This window comes from Diospyros lotus, chromosome 8 (assembly GCF_014633365.1).
Source record: "Diospyros lotus cultivar Yz01 chromosome 8, ASM1463336v1, whole genome shotgun sequence".
NCBI lineage: Eukaryota > Viridiplantae > Streptophyta > Magnoliopsida > Ericales > Ebenaceae > Diospyros > Diospyros lotus.
In genome coordinates this window covers 6,278,145-6,285,166 of record NC_068345.1, presented here as the reverse complement: position 1 = coordinate 6,285,166, position 7,022 = coordinate 6,278,145, and positions in this window count along the sequence as shown.

The following is a 7,022-nucleotide window of genomic DNA, read 5'->3' as shown; positions in this document are numbered from 1 at the left end:
TAACGGAGGCCTCGAGAGAAAAAAAAAAAACGAGAAAGTAGGGAAGCAAAGGTTTGAGGGAGTTTCAAAATAGCGTGAAAGAAGAAGCGGGTGGACACTCCCCACTATTTATACTGACGGCCTGGTCCATCCCAACCGTCGGATCGAATGACGACTTATCACATGCTCCGCATCCAGCAGCCGCACAACAGCTTGTGGGTCCCACGAGTTTAATCATGCGCAGAAATGGGGGGGGCGCGCATTAAATGCGCTGCCGACAAAGCGTGCTGCGTGGAACGACGAGACTTAAGGTGATTGGACAGAAGTTGGAGGGATGGAAGAACAGCTGGCACGCGTCAGTTCCCAGCACGAAGATCGTGCCACGAACTGGGGGGCTTATGTTATATGTATTTCCCGCATCACCCCGCATGGGCCAGACTCGGTCCGATAGACCGGCCCAATCACCCAAGGCCAAGAAGGCCCGGACGACCTCGTCAAGGTGTTGGAAATGTATGCCCTAAAGACACGTTTTGTTTAATTTATGGTAATGATGTTTCTTTTATTCAGTTTATGGCACATATATTATTTGCATTTAATTGTTGGAAAGGTGTCCATGCTATTAAGTAAGTGATTCATGTGATGGGTCGTTCTTCACAGTTAGGCATGAATCATGGGTACTTAATAAGCAAGAAAATATAACTCTTGATCTTTTGATAGAACTGGGCATTCTATCATGATAAGATCATTGTGCAATAGATCCTAATGGAGGATGGCTTGCCTTAGCCAGTAAACAGTCCGTTTACTCTAATTGTACAAGCGCATTTGGAATGCGTAGAGTGGACCTGTGATAGAAGCTAATGACAAAGTACTAATTATCATGGAGCTAGTCTATTACTGCTACTACGTGGACGAGTACTCTAATACTTGAGTATTAGTTGGTGGTCTAGTGAACCTAGAGCTATATTCTTAGATTCATTGTAGGTGAGGTCTGTCAAAGATCAATATCCTTTTGAGTTGGGAGTATGGTTTCTAATTAGCTAAGACAGACTAATACAAGATAGTTTCTGTGATTCACCCCCTTGTGATTGTCCAAGAATAATCGAATAATCCAGGGCCCTGGGAACGTGACTTAAGAGTGTGTGCTTCTGGGTAGCTCCCAGTGATAAGCAAGTACATTCGAGTAGTCACGGATTATTGGACTAGTGATCTAAGGATGGTAGAAGTCATTTAGAAAGGTGTTAGTACATTATTCCTTTCTAAATGATGGGTGTTACGCAGAGGGGTATTTTCGTCATTACACTAGTAGGTCAAAGACATGGCATATGCAAAATTATTCGTGGGGTCAGTGTTACCATATGGTGATAATTGGAACACTTAGAATGACAAAATATAGCTACTAGGTAGCAGGGATATTTTGGTCATTTTAGTAGCCGTGAATAATTTGTCTTTTGGTCCCCAGGGTAGCTCGATGTAACTCATGTATTTTTTAATACATTTGGCTTGTTGGATGAATTACATTGAGAGAGAATTATTTTATTCAGAATGGTCCATTGGGCTAGAATAAAATAATAGTTCATTAGGGTTTTAATTAATTAATTGGGCTAACCCAATTAGAAAATTAATTAAAAGATCTTGGCCCATTAGGGTTTGGCCCACTAGGGTTTTAACCCTAGGGTTCTCCCTATATATATCTCTCTTTAGTTGTTTTTTTCATCTAAGTCGTTTTTCATTCTTCTTCACCGAAGAAAGGCCACGAGTTCGAGTCATACTCCGGAAGATCGAAAGGGTGCGTTTGAGTTCTGATGCGACGAAGTCGAAGGCTAGCAGGACAGCCGTCGTCTCCACAACGCGAGGAAGCTCCCATCGCTCCATTCCGTCCGGTAATCCGCCGCAAAAGTAAGTCTCCTAGATTCTTATCAATACGAGGAACGGTTTTGATTTTAAACCGCTTCCGCTGCATGCTTTGTTTCCTCGTTCATGATCCTTCACAAGGAAGGTCCAGCCTCCATCAAAGATCCGGAACTCGTAAAGCGAGCGTATGGCGAGCTCCCGGTAATCCCCCAACGAGCTCGGAGCAATCGACTAACGAGCTCCTGAAATATCCTCCAGATCGCTGGACCATCCAGGTCGCTCGCCTAAAACCTCCAGCTCGCATGAGCGGCAAAGTTGCTGAGAAGTCAGAGGTAGGGTCCGATCACTTTATCTGTAACAGCCCATGCCCCTCGTAATGAGGATCCCACTCCCGGTCTTGCGAAGGCGGTAAGAGCTATTTGTCCCCCATTATACAAACACTGTATTTTTATATATTATCTAGATTGTAAAAGTCCCTCAAGAAAAATGGAAATAAAGGGGGCCATGAGGAGCAAGGAGGGGGGACAGAAAAAGAATAATCAGATACCGCCACTCTGGGAGAATAATCAGATGGCGGCCGTGGACTAGGCATCGTTCTGGCCGAACCACGTAAAAGATTCTGGTGTACACGCTTGGAACTTTGGGGGGGAGGGGTTTTTCTTCCTTCCTTCTCGGTATTTTTTTTGGATTGACTCACCGCGGCCCAAAACGAATCACGGTCGACCGAAATCAAACGTCGACAGTCTTGTTTTTGGGTCTCTATGGGGCTTGTTTTCCCTATCTTTTCTTCAAGGAATAGCAACTTGGGGGTTAGGAGATTAACCATGGATGATTTTGGGTGGTTTTAGGGTGTTTTGTGTTCATTTCGTGTGTTTTAGGTTGTGTTGAGTCGACTTGTTTGTGGGTTAAGTTGACTCGGTCGAAGCCAGTTTCTTTTGGTCATTTTTACCCATTTTTGGCCGTGTCGACTCGTCCAGGAGGTCAAGTCGACTTGGTTTCGAGCAAGTCGACTCGGATTTCCTTTAAGTCGACTCGATCGCGACTTGACTACACTGCACATATTTCTCTATTTTGGTCATAACATTTGATGTAGAAGTCAAAATTACGATTCGTTTGAAGCGTCATAAACTAGACTTCGAGATCTTCAATTTGATATATAATATCATATACTTTGGATATGTTTTGAGTAGCTTAAGGCTTTCCTAAATCTAAATTAACCATAACGATCATGTTTTGAGAAGTTGTTACGTAACGTTTTTGGTTGGCATGTCTACGAAAATCTCTTCTCTTGTGTGATGCATTTCTATTATGATCTTTGCGTCTCTTATTATTATTTTGGTGTGACGGCTAAGTTCTGCGAGTGTGAGACGGGATATCCCATTGAGCGCCTAATGTGGGTTAGGTGGCCATAAAATCGGTAGGTGATGCTCCTGCCACCACGCTGATGAATTTGATATATATATGTATGCATTTTATTCATGGATGTGGAGGCCTAGAAGGCCAGTGTGGCCCATGTGTTTCTATCATTATATAAAATTGCATGAGCATGAATTGGTGGCTTTTTGTGTTATGAGTCACATATGGAAAAAAATGGGTTTTATGCCATTATTTAAATTGTGCGAATATCACTCTATGAGTTTCGTGGGTGCCTTGTTGTTAAGTAAGGAGATACCAATTATTGGGGTATTATTAATGTAGAAGGCATGATCAAAAGCTTTGTTCTAAATGTCAGGTAATGGTCTTCCATTGATTCTTATTTTATGCATGCCTTTATAAATCCATCTTATCTTTATTTCCTTTGCTATATTTATGCTTGCTGAGCCTTGTGGCTCACTTGTTGTTTGTTGTCATTCCAAGTAAGGGAAAATCTATAGCAGAAGGGGAGTCTAGTGGGGCTTGAAGTGGATTTTAAACGTATATGGAGATTTCCCCTCGACCTAAAGATTTTGGGATTTTTGTGGAGGGCCGGTGTCGAAGGTTATTTATTTTTGTATGTTGTTGGCACCCTTATTTATTTTAAAAAGTGTGTGGCTTTTAAAGCCTTAAGAAATGTTGTATGAATGATTATTACTCCTAGTAGGAGTGAGCCCATTTATTATATGAAGTTTTTGGGTTACGTTGGTTTCTGTATTCCATTTTGGAAGGGCCTTCTTTCGGATGTCCTATGCTAATGGGTATATTCGGAAGCGGGCCCTGATAATACAATTCTCACAAATGCTCCACAAGATCATTTTGGAGTTGTATATGAGTTTGTTTGTCTCGAATTTGATGGTGAACTTGTATGAACTCCATAACTTTCCTTGTGTAATTACTAGGGGTGTGTACGGTGCGGTTTGGCCGATCTGAACTATTTTCAACACGCCAAATCGCTAGTGCAGTTTTTCGACCAAACCAGACCACGATCTGGTTTAGTGCGGTTTACCGCGGTTTGAAAATAAATAAAATAATTCTTAGAAATGAACTATTTGGAATTAACATTGACTTGTGTTAGTCATATTGTTTCTTGTCATGTTGCCCATTACAATTTTCTTGTGGGAAATATATGTTGTTGGAGAATATTATTGAGTCACCCTTGCTTTTTTTTTTTTTTTTTAAGCGTAGAGGGTACAGTATCTGCAAATGCTTAATTTGAAAATTCCTCTTGTATCAAAGCAATTATTATGAGCTGAAGTACTAAAAATTTTGTTAATAGCTTGACATTGTGAATTTATGGCACATCATAGTTGGCCTAAATCAAAGAGAAAGGTAGTTGACAGTGGGTGCAAAATTTATTTGATCAAACAGGAATCATAGATAATGGACTTATAATTTACGCAATTGACTTTTTTTAGACAACGCACTTTATTTTATTTTTTTTATATTCTCTTGGGCAGTTGTCCTAAAATCGAACCGCCAACTGTACAAACCGCGAACCGCACAGTTTGTACAACCTCCAAACCGTTTTGGACCGCAACAAAAAAAAATCATCTGATTCGGTTTGGCTAATTTCCGCAGTGCACCGATTTTTTTGAACACCTCTAGCAATTACAAGACAAATCAATTGTTGGGGTTGCAACAATTGCATTATAGTTGAAATCCACATCTTCATGAATTGTATCACGTTCATCTTCAACTATCATATTGTTCAATATGATACAATATGCCATTATATATTAATTTGAGTGTTTCGACATCCCACATACATCTCATCCATGTACTATTGCAAATCGTGATTATAGGACTCCAAATACTCGTTTGACGTCCTTTCTAGTGGACTCTTGTTGTGCAGCAAAAAATTTCTTCATATTCCCTTGATGAGATTGAATGGTTTTAACAAAAATATGCCACGAGGGATATATACCATCGGCAAATAATATCCCATGGTATATTCATGTTCATTGACGGTATACGAAATTTCAGAACCCCAATCTTCTACCAATTCAGAGAATACATGGGATCTATCTAGCACATTAATATCGTTTAATGATCCCGGTAATCCAAAAAAGGCATGCCATATCCACATATCATAAGAAGCTATTGATTCCAAAATAATCGTTGGTTCGCGGGCATGACCTGTATACATTCCATGCTATGCAGTTGGGCAATTTTTTCACTTCCAATGCATACAATCAATGCTACCCAACATACCTGAAAACCCATGTTGTTTAGCCACGCTCATCAACCTTGCAATATCACTAGCATTTGGCCACCTCAAATATTACTCTCCAAATACTTAAACTACTGCTTTCGCGAGCCTATTCAAACTCTCTATTATTGTACTTTCACCAATCCTAACATATTCATCCACAGCATCTGCAAGTGATCCATATGCGAGCATCCTTAATGCAACTGTCATTTTTTGGAATGATGATAATCCGAGAACTCCTACGGCATCAAATCTTTGAACACAATATTGATCATGTTTTTCAATTGCTGCTTGAATTCGTAAAAATAATGATTGATGCATACGAAACTTTCTGCGAAATAATTGTGGTGGATATGTTCGTGAATCCGTAAAATAATCATGATAAAGCCTTTCATGACCTTCAACTCTATTGTGATTAATGACACGGTGGTTCAGCAGGGATCCATCGTGATGTGAAAAAGAGTCGTGATCCATATGTTGAGCATACTATTCAACTAAAGCTGCAGCAATAGTCTCATCCTCTTCAATTTCTTTATGGATCATTCGGAAGAACATACGGATGTTGTTAGATGTAACATCCCGTATCGAGCAATAGGAATGATCGGATCAACTTACCCTGATGAGCTTACGTGAACTTCCCAGGGGTAACCCATCCTTGAGCTACCCTAACTCAAGCACACTTAATTAACCCAGAAGTTCTTTATCCACATTTAGTCTAAAAGGTATCCAGCTGGTGTTGTTTCCTTCCTTACTATCCTTGATATATATACTACTTTCTCTAGAGTCCCTTCTTAGACCTGACTTTGGGCTCTCAGGGTATCACATTCTCCCTCCTTGAGCACATGGCGTTCTCGTCATGTGACCTTACAACTAGTCCCAGATCTTCTCCCCTTTGGGGGCTGTCATCCTAGAAGCATGTCGGGACCCACTCCTTGTTCAAGCCCTTGTGCCCCGGAGCCATTTCTCGTCCTCATCAGACCATTTTTTCCAAAGGTCAGCTCTAATACCACCTATAACATCCCGCATCGAGCAATAGGAAGGTCCGAATCAACTTACCATGATGAGCGTACGCGAACTTCCCAAAGGTCACCCATTCTTGAGTTACCTTAATTCAAGCACACTTAACCTAGGAGTTTTTATTCACATTCAGTTCAAAAGGTATCTAGCTGGTATTGTTTCATTCCTTACTATCCTCGATATATATATAATAACTCCTCTAGAGTCCCTTCTTAGACTTGACTTTGAGCTCTCAGGGTATTACATTAGACATGATGGCTGAAACCAGATTATTAAAGATTAGTGTTGTAGATTTGTGGGTTGTAAATTTTTTGACCCAATAGATCATCTATTTATAATGCATAAGAATATGACCGTTGTTGGAATATTCTAATGGAATATAGTTGTTGGAATATGACCGTTGTTGGAATCTTCCAATGGAACATAGCCATTTAGAATATAACTCTTGTTGTAATATTCCATTGGAATATGTCCGTTGTTGAAATTTTAATTTTAACATATTAAAATATTATTTTTTTAATTATAAAAATATTTCAAATAATTTTGTTAA